We start from the raw sequence: 13,969 nt of genomic DNA on the forward strand, positions 1-13,969 counted from the left end.
ACAGTATGTGTGGTTCTAAAATATAGACACTGTCTTCCTTGTGTTCTGAATTACTTTAACCCCAACCTGTTCAGCTTTATTCTTATGACTAAATATCAGGTTATATATATAAAATAGCCCTCAAAATCCAGAAATAATAATCACCACTCCAGAAGCAATGTGTCTGCTCTAAAAGCTTGCAATCTAGGCCCCTGTTTTCTTATAAGCATTTTCTAAAAGTGACCATTCAATTGTTATTCTTTTGTTTCTGGCTTATTTTGTCTCACCAAATGTCCCACATGTTCCTTGACATCATTGCATGCCTCACGGCTTTGTTCCTTTTTGTAGCAGCAGAACCTTCGTTCATAAGTATACCATAGTTCACCAATCTACTTTTTCATCGGTGCATTCTTCAGCCACCTGCATTCATTGGGCATCATGTAGAGGGGTCAGAGTCCACAATCCCTCAACATTCTTTATGCTGGTCATAAAAGTAGAATCATACAGTATCTATCCTTTTGTGTCTGGTTAATTTCACTCAACATTAGGTTCTCAAGGCTCATCCATCTTGTCATGTGCTTCAGGATGTCATTTTGTCTTAGTGCTGCATAGTATTCCTTAATACGTATATACCACATTTTGTTGATCCACCCATCTGTTGGTGGGTTTGGTTTGTTTCCATCTTTTGGCGATTGTGAATAATGTTGCTATATGACCGTCAGTGTCCAAATACCTGTTTGTGTCATAGCTTTCAGCTCTTCTGGGTATATAACAAGTATTGCTATTGTTGTGTCATAGGGCAACTTGATATTTAGTTTCCTAAGGAACCACTGAACAGTTTTCCATAGTGGTGTTCTAGTTTGCTAGCTGCCAGAATGCAACACACCAGAGATGGATTGGCTTTCAATAAAAGGGGATGTATTTCTTTAGTTCTTCAGAGGAAAGGCAGCTAACTTTGAACTGAGGTTCTTTCTTGCGTGGGAAGGCACAGGGTAATCTGTGCTGGCCTTCTCTCCAGGTCTCTGGGTTCCAACAACTTTCCCCAGGGTGATTCCTTTCTGCATCTCCAAAGGCCTGGGCTGAGCTGCTTGGGCTGTGCTACATTGAGCTCTCTCATTTAAGCACTGGCCAATTAAATAAAAAATCATTCATTTTAGAAGGCATGCCTCTTAGCTGACTGCAGATGTAATGAGCAACAGATGAGGTTCACGTACCATTGGCTCATGGCCACAGCAACAAAACTAGGTACCTTCACCTGGCCAAGTTGACAACTAAATCTAACTACCACATGTCCACCCCTTGTCAATTGGCAACTACGCACATCACCTTAAACAGTATTTTAAGGTGCAAAAAAGTTTTCTTCTAGCTGTGGACCAATGAATCTCAAAACAAGTTATCTTGTTTGCCAATATGCAAAGGGGGGACAGTCGCAGGATCCATAAGGAGAAATTGGAAGGAAAACCTGCAGGACAAACACCATTGGATTTCAAACTCTGAAAGTCATTTATCCTTGAGCTTTAGAAAGTGACAGTTCCACCCTTTCCAAGGGCCTATGCAGTGGCCCGCCTCCTTCCAAATCAAGCTCCAGAAACATTGAGGAGACCACCTTTTTCTCAGCTCCACTCTCTCCAGGCATCAGGGCCACACCCAGGCTCTCTGCTATTTCTGGGGCACACACTCAACCCCTCCATGGGGTGGCAACCAGGCTGTCCCCAGTTCCCAAGGAGCGTGCTATACCTTCTCAAAGGCCTGAGGCGGCACTACTCTTCCACTGCAACGAGGTGGAAGTCTCAGCCCTCAAGGCAAACTCACCTTCTCCGTGTATATGGGTGGGTCCGCTCTCCTAGCCGAGGTTTCTTGGCTTCAGACCTGAGCTTCCAAGGTTCTCACTCTGCAAACTCCAGTTTATCCCTTTGGGTCCTGTGACTGTCCCTCCTTTGCATATTGGCACCAGATAACTTGTTTTGAGATTCATAGGTCCACAGCTAGAAGAGAATTTTTTGCACCTTAAAATATCATTTAAGGTGATGCGTGTAGTTGCCAATTAACAAGGGGTGGACATGTGGTAGTTAGATTCAGTTGTCAACATGGCCAGGTGAAGGTACCTATTTCTGTTGCTGTGGCCATGAGCCAATGGTACATGAACCTCATCTGTTGCCGATTTACATCTGCAGTTGGCTAGGAGGCATGCCTGCTGCAATGAATGATGTTTGGCTTAATTGGCTGGTGCTTAAGTGAGAGAACTCTAGGCAGCACAGCCCAAGCATCTCGGCATACCTCATCTCAGCACTCACAGCTCAGCCCAGGCCTTTGGAGATGCAGAGAGGAATCACCCTGGGGAAAGTTGTTGGAACCCAGAGCCTAGAGAGAAGGCCAGTAGAAGTTGTCCTGTGCCTTCCCACGCAAGAAAGAACCTCAGTTGAAAGTTAGCTGCCTTTCCTCTGAAGAACTATATGTCAACTAAATAAATCCCCTTTTATTGAAAGCCAACCCATCTCTGGTGTGTTTCATTCCAGCAGCTAGCAAACTAGAACAGATTTGGTACCAGGAGTGGGGTGCTGCTGCAGTTTGCAAATGCCAGATATGTTGGAACAGTTTTTTGGATGGCCAAGGGAGAAGAGAATGATGGAGAAGTCCTGGAGTGCTTGAAGAGACTGTTGGTGTAAACAGAACCACTGCCAATCTGGACAAAGGGGGACACAGTGGCTGCAACATTATACATTCCCACCAGAAGTGCATAAGTGTCCCAGTTTCTTCACATCCTCTCCAACATTTGTAGTTTCCTGTGTGTTTAATACCAGCCATTCTTATAGGTGTGAGGTGGTATCTCATTGTAGTCTTGATCTGCATTTACCTTATAGCCAATGAAATGAACATCTCTTCATGTGTTTTTGAGCCATCTACATTTGCTGTTCAGAAAAATGCCTATTTATATCTTTAGCCCATTTTATAATTGGGTTGTTTGTTTGTTTGCTGTTCAGTTGTATGATTTCTTTGTATATACAGGAAATCAAACATTTGTCTGTTAGGTGATTTCCAAATATCTTCTCCCATTGAGTTGGCTACCTCTTCACCCTTTTGACAAAGTCTTTTGAGGTGCAGAAGCATTGGATTTTGAGGAGTTCCTGTTTATCTATTTTTTCTTTTGTTGCTTGTGCTTTGGGTGTAAAGTTTAGGAAGCTACCTCCTATTACTAGGTCTTGAAGATGTTTCCCTACATTTTCTTCTAGAAACTTTATTATGCTAATTCTTACATTTAGGTGTTTGATACACTTTGATTTAATTTTTGTGTAGGGTGTAAGATAGGGGTCCTCTTTCATTCTCTTGGCTATTGATATCCAGTTCTTCCATGCCCAATTATTGAAAAGACTATTTTGTCCCAGCTCAGAGGATTTGGGGACCTTGTCAAAATCAGTTGACCATAGATCTGGTGCTCTATTTCTACTCTCGATTTGATTCCTGGTTCTTGCTTCTATTTTTGTGCCAGAACCATGTTGTTTTGATCACTGTGGCTTTTAAATAGGTTTTACAGTCAGGGAGTGTTAATCTTCTCACTTCATTCTTTTTTAGGACGCTTTTAATTATTTGGGGTCTCTTTCCATTCCAGATGAATTTGGTAATTAGCTTTTCCAAATCTTCAAAGTGGATTGTTTAAATTTTGATTGGTATTGTGTTGAATCTGTAGATCAGTTTGGGGAGAATTGACATCTTAACTATATTTAGTATTTCTGTCTATGAGCAGAGAATGTCTTTCCACCTATTTAGATCTCCTTTAATTTCCTTTAGTAATAGTATGTAGTTTTCTGTGTACAAGTCCTTTATGTCCCTAGTTAAGTTCATTCCTAAGTACTTGATTCTTTTAGTTGCTATTTTGAATGACTTTTTTCCCCTTAACTGACTCCTCAGCTAGATCATTGCTTACATATAGAAATGTTTCTGATTTTTGCACATTAATTTTATATCCTGCCACCTTGCTGAATTTGTTTATTAGCTCAAGTAACTTTGCTGTAGATTTCTCAGGATCTTCCAAGTATACTATATTATCTGCAAATAGTAAGAATTTTACTTTTTCCTTTCCAATTTGGATGCCTTTTATTTTTTGTCCTGCCTGATTGCCTAGCTAGAACTTCTAGCACAATGTTGAATAATAGTGGTGATAATGGGCATCCTTGGCTTGTACCTGATCTTAGGGAGAAGGCTTTCAGTCTCTCTCCATTGAAGATGAGCTGGCTATTGATTTTTCTTGTATTCCCTTTATCATATTGAGGTAGCTATCTTTTATTCCTATCTTTTGGAGTGTTTTTATCAGAAAAGGATGCTGAATTTTGTCAAACGCTTTTTCAGCATCCAGATGATCATGTGATTTTTCCCTTTTGATTTGTTAATGTGGTGTATTACACTAACTGATTTTCTTGTGTTGAACTTTCCTTGCATTCCTGGTATAAACCCCACTTGGTCATGGTGTATAATTCTTTCAATGTGCTGTTGGATTCAATTTACTAATATATTATTGAGAACTTTTGCATCTTTGTTCATTAGGGAGATTGGCCTGTAGCTTTCCTTTCTTATAGCATCTTTACCTGGTTTTGGTATTAGAATGATATTAGCTTCATAAAATGAGTTAGGTAGAGTTCCTTTTCCTCAATTTTTTGGAAAAGTTTGAGCAGGATTGGTGTTAGTCCTTTCTGAAATGTTTGATAAATTTCCCCTATGGTGCCATCTGGCCCTCGGCTTTTCTTTGTAGGAAGATTTTTAATGGCTGATTGAACCACTTTACTTGCAATTGGTTTGTTAAGATCTTCTGTTTCTTTCTGAGTCAGTGTAGCTTGCTTGTGTGTCTCCAGGAATTGGTCCATTTCATCTAAATTGTCTAGTTTGTTGGTGTATAGTTGTGCATAGTATCCTCTTTTTTTTTTATCAATTAAAAAAAATTAGCTAACACAACATTTAGAAATCATTCCATTCTACATATGCAATCAGTAATTCTTAATATCATCACATAGATGTATGATCATCATTTCTTAGTACATATGCATCGATTTAGAAAAAGAAATAGCAAGACAACAGAAAAAGAAATAAAATGATAATATAGAGAAAAAATAAAAATAAAAAATACAAAAATATGTAAGAAAAAAACTATAGCTCAGATGCAGCTTCATTCAGTGTTTTAACATAATTACATTACAATTAGGTAGTATTGTGCTGTCCATTTTTTTTTTTTTTTTTTTAGAAATCATACCATTCTACATATGCAATCAGTAATTCTTAACATCATCACATAGATGCATGATCATCGTTTCTTAGTACATTTGCATCGGTTTAGAAGAACTAGCAATACAACCGAAAAAGATATAGAATGTTAATATAGAGAAAAAAATAAAAGTAATAATAGTAAGAACAAAACAAAACAAAACAAAACAAAACAAAAACCTATAGCTCGGATGCAGCTTCATTCAGTGTTTTAACATGATTACTTTACAATTAGGTATTATTGTGCTGTCCACTTCTGAGTTTTTGTATCTAGTCCTATTGCACAGTCTGTATCCCATCAGCTCCAATTACGCATAGTATCCTCTTATGATTTCTTTTATTTCCTCAGGGTCTGTGGTAACGCACCCCTTCTTGTTTCTGATTTTGTTTATTTGCCTACTCTCTCTTTTTTTCTTTGTCAGTCTTGCTAGTGGCCCATCAATTTTATTGATTTTCTCAAAGAACCAATCTTTGGTTTTATTGATTCTTTCTATTGTTCTTTTGTTCTCCTATTCATTTATCTCTGCTTTAATCTTTGTTATTTCTTTTCTTCTGTTTGCTCTGGGGTTGGTTTGCTGTACTTTCTCGAGTTCCTCCAGGTGTGGTGTTAAGTCCTTGGTTTTTGCTCTTTCTTGTTGTTTAATATAGGCATTTAGGGCAATAAGTTTCCCTCTCAGTACCATCTTTGCCGCATCCCATAAGTTCTGATAAGTTGTATTCTCATTTTCATTCATCTCCAGATAGCTACCTATTTCTCTAATGATTTCTTCTTTGACCCACTGGTTGTTTAAAAGTGTGTTATTTAATCTCCATATACTTGTGAATGTTCTTGTTTTTGATGGTTATTGATATCCAGCTTCATCCCATTGTGATCAGAGAAAGTGATTTGAATAATTTCAATGTTTTAAAATTTATAAAGATGTGTTTTGTGCTTCAGCTTATGATCTATCCTTGAGAATGTTCCGTGAGCACTAGAGAAGAATGTATATCCTTGTGCTTTGGGGTGCAATGACGTATATGCATCTGTTAGGTCTATTTCATCTAGCAAGTTATTTGACATCTCTATCTCTTTGTTGATCTTCTGTCTGGTTGTTCTATCTATAGAGGAGTGTGTGTATTGAAGTCTCCTACTGTTGTTGTTGAAACATCTATCACTCCAGTTTTGTCAGTGTCTTTCTCATATACTTTGGAGCTCCTTGATTGGAAGCATAAACATTTATGATTGTTATATCTTCTTGGTGAATTGACCCTTTAATTCATACATAGTGTCCTTCTTTGTCTCCTATGATATCTTTACATTTAATGTCTATTTTTATCCAATATTAGTATAGCTATTCCTGCTTTCTTTTGGTTTCAACTTACATGGAAAATCTTTTTCCATCCTATCACTTTCAATCTATTTGTATCTTTGTGTCTAAGATGAGTCTCTTGTAAGCAGCATATACTGGATTATGATTCTTAATCCATTCTGCCAATCTGTATCTTTTCACTGTTAATTTTAGTTCACTAACATTCAGAGTTACTGCTGAAAAGTAGTTTCTTGAATTCACCATCTTATCTTTTTAATTTTATTTGTCAGATCTATATATTCTTTTCCTTCTTTTCCTTTGTATTCTTTAAATTACACCTTGTGGTACTCTTTGATTCTGTGCCCTCCTCTCGACCTCCCTCTCTTGTCTTTTTTTTTTCAGCTGGCAGAACTCCTTTTAGTATTGCTTGTAGAGCCAGTGTCTTGTTGACAAATTCTTTCAGGACTTATTTGTCTATGAAAACTTTAATCTCTCATTTAGTTTTGAAGGACAGTTTCACTGGGTACAGAATTCTTGGCTGAAAGTCTTTCTCTTTCAGGATTTTGAATATATCATACCACTGCCTTCTTGCTTCCAGGGTGCTAGCTGAGTAGTTTGAACTCACTTATATGGTTTCCCTTGTATGTAGTAGATTGTTTTTCTCTTGCCGCTTTCAGGATTTTCTGCTTCTCTTCAATATTTGACAGACTGATCGGTAGGTATCTTGGGGAAGCCCTATTTGGATTTATTCTGTTTGGAGTTTTTTGGGTTTCTTTGACTTGCATAAAGGTTGGAAAGTTTTCCCACATTATATCCTCAACTACTCTTCGAAGCCCTTTCCTCTGTTCTTCAGGAACACCAATGATTCTTTTATTTGGGCGCTTTGTTTTGTCTATCATTTCCCTGAGATCCAATTCAGTTTTTTCCCACCTTTTTTTGCATTTGCTGTTTTGAGTGTTCAAAGTCAGTTTTCCTGTCCTCTATATCACTTATTCTTTCTTCTGTCTCTTCAGATCTGATGTTGTGTGCCTCTAGTATGTTTCTTATTTGGTCAACAGAGTCTTTAATCTCCGTGATATCTGCTCTCTTTCTATTTATTCTTTCAAATTCCTCTTTGTGCTCTTCTGCTGTTTTTTTGATCTCCTTTATGTCATTTGCTGTTCCACTTATTTTATAAATACAGTTGTATGAACATGTTTGATTAATTGTTCCAATGTCTGTGTCTCCTCCGGTGTCTTAATTTGTTCATTAGGTAGGGTTATATGTGTCTGCATTGTAATATGCTTAGTGATATTCTGCTGTCTTCATGGCATGTAATCTTGATTGATTTACTTTGGGAGTTGAATTCTTTCAGAAGTCTAAGGCCTTGTGTTTGTGTGATGGTTGTATAGCAGGGAGCAGGGTACAGGGTGGGGCACTCAGTATGGTGATTTGTTTTAGGGCAGGTGTAGGCACAGGTTGGGGATGATACGCTGATGCTTGTGAACATGGGTGTCCAGTGGCCAGGGAGGATATAGCTGTGCGGGTGCACTGGTCTGAAGGGTATAACCGTTGTGTGCACTGTTCTAAGGCACAGGGCCCTTTGTGCATGTGTGTATTGCTGTGGCAGTAGGTCAGCATTATGCCTTCATGGATAGGTCAGCACTTTCTCAGAGTTGGGAAATGTGGCTGAAGGCCACGTGCATGCACGGTTCTAGGAGTGCTATAAAATGCAGTTCCCAGAGCTGAATGATGTGATTGGGGCCCGTGCGCATGCAGGGGCCTAGGAATGCCGTAAACTGATGCACAGAGCTCGGGGTTAGCAAGGTAAGACACTGTGGGCAGGGGGCAAGGGTGACCTGGGTATGAAGGTTAGTGCCCATATCCTTTACTCACTGGCAATAGTCTGTGGGGAATTTAGAGTGGATGGTAGTGCTTCGGCAGGCTGCAAGAGAGGATGGGGGTGGAGTGCAGGTACGTGCGCTGGAGGCTGGTGGGGTGGGGGCTCCTGGAGCGTGGAGAATGGAAGTGGATGATGTGGTTCGGGTGTGTGGGGTGTTGGGGCGAGTCACCATTCATGGGGCTGATGACGGTAGAGCATCTAGGGAACACGGCCTGGCTTACTTCCTAGTCCCTGGCTCCAGTTCTTGCACTCCCGTGAGCATTACAGCCATGTGCTAGGCTCCAGCTTTCTGCCTCTCATTTCCTTGGCCTCTGCAATCAGGGTGCCCTATGAGATGCAGAAGGTCTCCCAGGTTAGCTGCACTCCCAAATCGCTGCTTCAGTCACCCTCCTGTCCCTTCTTTAACTTTTCCGTGGAGCAAAAATGGCTAATCTCAGGTTATTCTTTTTAATCATCTTCCTGGAAGTCCCCTCTTAGGCCTGATTTTAAGTAGGCTTAGCCTATCCTTTGTACAAATAAGTTTCATGGGGGCGAACCCCAAGATTGAGGGCTCACCCTACTGATTTGCTTGTCTCCACTGCTTGTGGGAATATTAGAAGTTCTCCAAATGGGGAAGTTGAACATTCCCTCCTTTCTCCCCATTCCCCCAAGGGGACTTTGCAAATACTTCTTTATTCATTGCCCGAATTACTCTGGGATTTATTACTCTGGGGCATCACACTAACCTGGACAAACCAACAAAATCTCACGCCCTATTCAAGTTTCCAGGTACTTGTGATGTTGAACTAAATTGACCATACAAGTTAAATAAGGAAATGCACTTCTCAAAATATAAATTTTGCACCAAATAAATATCTCTGCCTTTAGTCTCACTCAGAAGTTGAAGGTATTTTGAAATATGGATGATAATCATCCTTTACTTTGATATGTATTAGATATTCTGATACACCTTAGTCCTATACAGATCAGCTTCATTCATATCTCTACTTGAAGTCTGATCACTTTTTCAACTTTCTAAACAGTTCTTATTTGAGGTACTGTTGATTTTCAGAGCTTCAGATCTCTAACTCTGAGTTTCAGGAAGACACAGCTTGTTGATGCCTTGATTGTGGACTGCTCCAGATTGTGAGCCAATAAATTCCTATCGTTTAGGCTGACCAGTTCTGTGGTTTTTGCCATAAGCAGCCCTGGCAAATTGCGACACTGTACATGTTAGAATTTTCCTTATTGTTTCAAGAGTGTCCTTTACTATCAATAACCTATTTTATTCTTGATCCAATCAAGAGCATATATTTCATTAAATTATCATGTCTCTTTGGTGTCTCATGTTGGTTTGAAATTGTTATGTACCCTAGAAAAGGCTATGTTCTTTTAAGCCATTCCTGGGAGTACAGACCTATTGTGGGTGGGACCTTTTGATTAGTTTATTTCCATTGAGAAGTGTCCCAGTCCATTCAAGTTGGGTCTCAATCCCTTTACTGGAGTCCTTTAAAAGAGGAGAAAGGACATACAGAAAAAGCCCAGAGAGCACAAAGAAGCCCCAAAGAAGCTGAGAGATAAGGGCACACCCACAGAAGCTGAGCGAGGAGGCCACTGAAGCCAGAAGCTGAAAGCAATGCAACCCGATGAGAAGGGCCAGTAAACACCAGCCGTGTTCTTCCAATGTGACAGAGGTGTTCCAGGTGCCATCAGCCTTTCTTCAGGGAAGGTGTTGTCCTGCTGATGCCTTAATTTGGATATTCTCATGGTTTAAAACTATAAATTTGCAAGCTAATATATTCCCATTGTAAAAGCCAACCTGTTTCTCATATATCACATTCTGGCAGCTTTGGGAAACCAAAATATGTGTCTTAATCTAGAATGGCTCCCAAGCCTTTTTTCTTTTTTATTTCATGAGTTGATGTATTTGAAGAGGGCAGGACAGTAATTTTGCAGATTACCTAACTTATTCATTCAGCAATTATTAGTAGCTGAGTACCTACTGTGTGCCTGGCACTGAACTGGGTGACAGGAAACACTGGCCTCGTGGCAGATGCATTGTTTGCCCTCTAAGCACACAGCCTAGCGGGAGAGCCTGATGATAGGTAAGCACATTGTAGATAAGTGAAAAATGCTCTGAGGGGTTGAAGAGAATACTGGTTGGACAGGCATCACCTCTAAATTAAATAAATAAATAAATAAAATAGGATCCTGAGATAAAGGCAAAACAGAGTGGGGGGAGTGATTAAGCAAGTCCTCTTTCTGAGGAGGTGATATTTAAATTGAGACCCGAAGGATGAGAAATTGCCAGTGAGGCAGAGGTAATGATGGTGGTGTGGAGTGGATTTCCAGGCAGAGGGAACAGCATTGTGGAGGCCTGCAGGCAGGGAAGTGTTTGGCCTGGTTGAGGAACTGAGAGAATGTCACTTTGCAGGATGGTGAGCAGCATGAGGGAGGTATGAGAGGAGTCTGATGCTGTGGGCAGGGGCCAGATCATAGTGTGGCTTCTCCATTCATGTTAGGTGTGGTAGGAAGCCCCTGGAGAGTTGATAACGGGCACATCATCAACTGAGGTGTGCACTGAAAAGATCACCAACTGCTGATTGAGGCACCTTGGAGTCTAGTTCCCAGGTTGGAATGAAATATCTTCCAATATGAAAGAGGACATTGTAGATCAATGTATTATTTGTAATAACTGAGAGGTATCACAGAAGGTGTTTTAAAAATCCTGGTATGTTGCTGTATTTGGAATAATATCAAACTAATTTCTAAGACACCGACTTGGTCTTCTGGAGAGGTTGGTAGGGGCATCTCTTGTTGTTCTCTCTATCTTTCATCTTATCTTTGGTTTGTCTCCCTTGATTAGAGCTGACATTCTCACACCCCAGAAATAACACAGTGGTCCTGTTGCCTCCCAGGCAGCTTCTAGTTTGGTCATGGGCTAGTATCTCTGGAGAACCCTGCCACTCCTGGCTGTGGAGCTCATGCCTCCCTCCCTAGGTGAGGAGGCTAGATCCCACCCACCTAGGTGAGTTCTGCTGACTCTGGAACTAAACCAAGGCTAAGAGAAAAGAGAACAGCAGCACAGAGAGGCCTCCACCTGTCCCTGGGCAGTTCCTCATATAGCTGGGGTCATGCTGTAGGTCTTGCCTTCACTCCTTGGCCTCCTGGCCAAACTTGGCCCAGACTGAGAAAGGGGTCTTCCAGGTGTGTTAGCAGCAGCAAGGACACTAGCTGCCAGGTCCAAGCTTCAGAATCACAGACAAAGAGGGAGGAATCCAGGTTCACCAAAGATTGTCTCCAGGGTTTAGCAGCACTTTACTTATCTGTTCCAGTTTATGCTGGTCATTGCGGATTTAATTCACAGACTTTCCCTAATTCCTCTGCTTGTGTGCCTGTCAAGAGATCTGTCTTCAGCATTATTCTGTTCTGCTTTTCTTATTTTGTATTTTTAATAACTGAAACAAACAATCTAAAATTGTACCTTCTTGAAAAACCACTTTTTTTGTCCATCCTATACTTCTCCTTGAACCTGACCTTGGCCTCATGCTGGGTCTTGTGTTTTAAGAGCAGGGCCTCCAATGGTGGTTTTGTCCAAGGGGATATCCATAGAGTACCTTGTGGGCATGAGGAGATTGTACTCATAAACTTTCACAAAAGACTTGATCTTTGACCTCTGGGTGATTTTCTTCTTGCCCATGGCAGAAGACTACCCCCCGTCACTTTGTGAGGGGTAGTAGTAGAGTCCAGCCATGAGGGCATGACTGTAGGGATGGTCTGAGGTGCCACCATCGGTGTCCTTCCCCTTGATGGCTTTGCGTCCAGAATAGCATCTGGCCAGGACCAGCCCTACATTCTTGAGTTTCATGAACTTGCCCATTTCAGCAGCAACCACCAGGTCCTACAGTAGAAAGCCATGGCTCTTCTCATACACTCTTCCAGCCAGTATGTACTGAGTGCTTCCTATTTTCTGAGAACTGTGCTGGGAGCTGGGGAGAGATCAATAAAGAGGGACCCAACTGAGAGTCTGGGGATTGTTAGAAGAGCTTTAATGCAGCACCACGGGGAGAGAGATGCTTATCAGATGCCATGCTGGCCATCCATGCTCTGCTACCAGAGCCCTCTCTCAGGTCTTTGTACATTCCCTTCTTTAGGATCTTGGCACCTGCCGTTCCCTCTGTTAGAATGCTTTTCCTGCCCCACCCCCTTCAACTAGCAAACTGCTGTTCAGGAAAATCTTTCCTGACCACCCTGACTATGCTTGATAACTTTATGACGTGTGTGCATAGGACTATATCTCTTTCCTTCAAAGTGTGCAACTTGGTTTTGAATAATATGTGTGTGTATGTGTGTGATTATTTGATGAATGTCTGTTTCCCCTACTTGGCTGTAACCTCTGCAAGGGGTGGGAACATGGCTGTGTTTGCTCATCCTGTGTCCTTAAAGTACCCCATGCTTAACCCTTTAGAGGTAGGGTTCTCCAGAGAACTGTGAGTTATGGATTGAAGCTTGGGGACACATGTCTGTCATGGCTGGCTTCTGTGAAGCCTAGAAAGCAAGGCTTCTTCTCCAGTGGACTAATCTGGTGATGCATCCTCTGTGGACTTAAGAGAATCCAGTAAAAATGAGCTGGAACTGCTGAGCCTTAGTGTCTGGAGATCCCTGAGCATTTTCCATCCTCCTAAACAACAAAGACACAGGACATCTGAAATAACAGTCACCCCTTTACCTTCCCTGCAGGTCACAAGGCACCTCTCTCTTCATTTCACTCTTTCTCTTTTGACTCTTTTTACTTCTTGGCTTCCATGCTCCATGTTGGGATTTTCTGGAGAGGAGCAAGAGGTGTATTTTCATTTTTCTGTCCTGTTCCAAGCATCAGCAAGGGGGGGAAGTCCTGTAATCAGAAGATTTTTCCATCCTTAGCTCCCTTGCCTGCTGGGACCATTAGGATATTCCTCTGAAAGAATGGCCCATTTCATTGAAGATCTGAGCACTTACTGGCATGACCCTTTATATCCCTTGGATCATATTTTTTTCCCAAATGGTGCTAGGCAAAGATACCTCTGTTTCCCCAATTCCTGGGATGTTCTGCCGAACAACCTTTTATATTAAACTTAGAATGTGTATGATAGCAGGTGAATAATTCAGGAACTGTTCCTGGCTGGTCTCAAACTAGGATCCAAACACTACTATCTAATAGACCTTCTCCTTTACCCAGTCAGGGGTTAAAAACTTAAATGCTTACAAAAATGAGGAAGGTGCAGTTACTCTTTAGTTGAAGACTCTACTCTCTAGTAAACCCTGAGTCTAGTAAGCCCCATCTCCCCCAATACTTATTTCATTACAATCTGAATTATGTTCACTGTTTCCATGCTACCAACCTGGCTTCTTCCAACACTGTCTGACAATGTGTCTCCAAGACCCACCTTCCTAAAGTGCATCTCTGCTTGTGGGAATGTTTCGATTCCCCAAACCTATTGCTTAAAGTTTGATAACCTGGCCTCCCACCCATCACTTTTTCTATTTCTTCCCTGCCACCCTCTCCAGACTCAGGTCTTCCTCACCCTGCTTCTCTCATCTCCCCGCAGGG

The 13,969-nt window shown here is 41.2% G+C and overlaps 1 long non-coding RNA gene and 1 pseudogene across 3 annotated transcripts in view; one reads left to right on the forward strand and one right to left on the reverse strand.

Moving 5' to 3' along the window:
• LOC143663919 (uncharacterized) overlaps positions 1–13,969 on the forward strand; it is a 458,967-nt gene that overhangs the window by 122,685 nt on the left and 322,313 nt on the right. The gene's annotated exons all lie outside the window — the stretch shown is intronic.
• LOC143664485 (large ribosomal subunit protein eL27 pseudogene) lies at positions 11,852–12,259 on the reverse strand (annotated as a pseudogene).

This window comes from Tamandua tetradactyla, chromosome 20, assembly GCF_023851605.1.
Source record: "Tamandua tetradactyla isolate mTamTet1 chromosome 20, mTamTet1.pri, whole genome shotgun sequence".
NCBI lineage: Eukaryota > Metazoa > Chordata > Mammalia > Pilosa > Myrmecophagidae > Tamandua > Tamandua tetradactyla.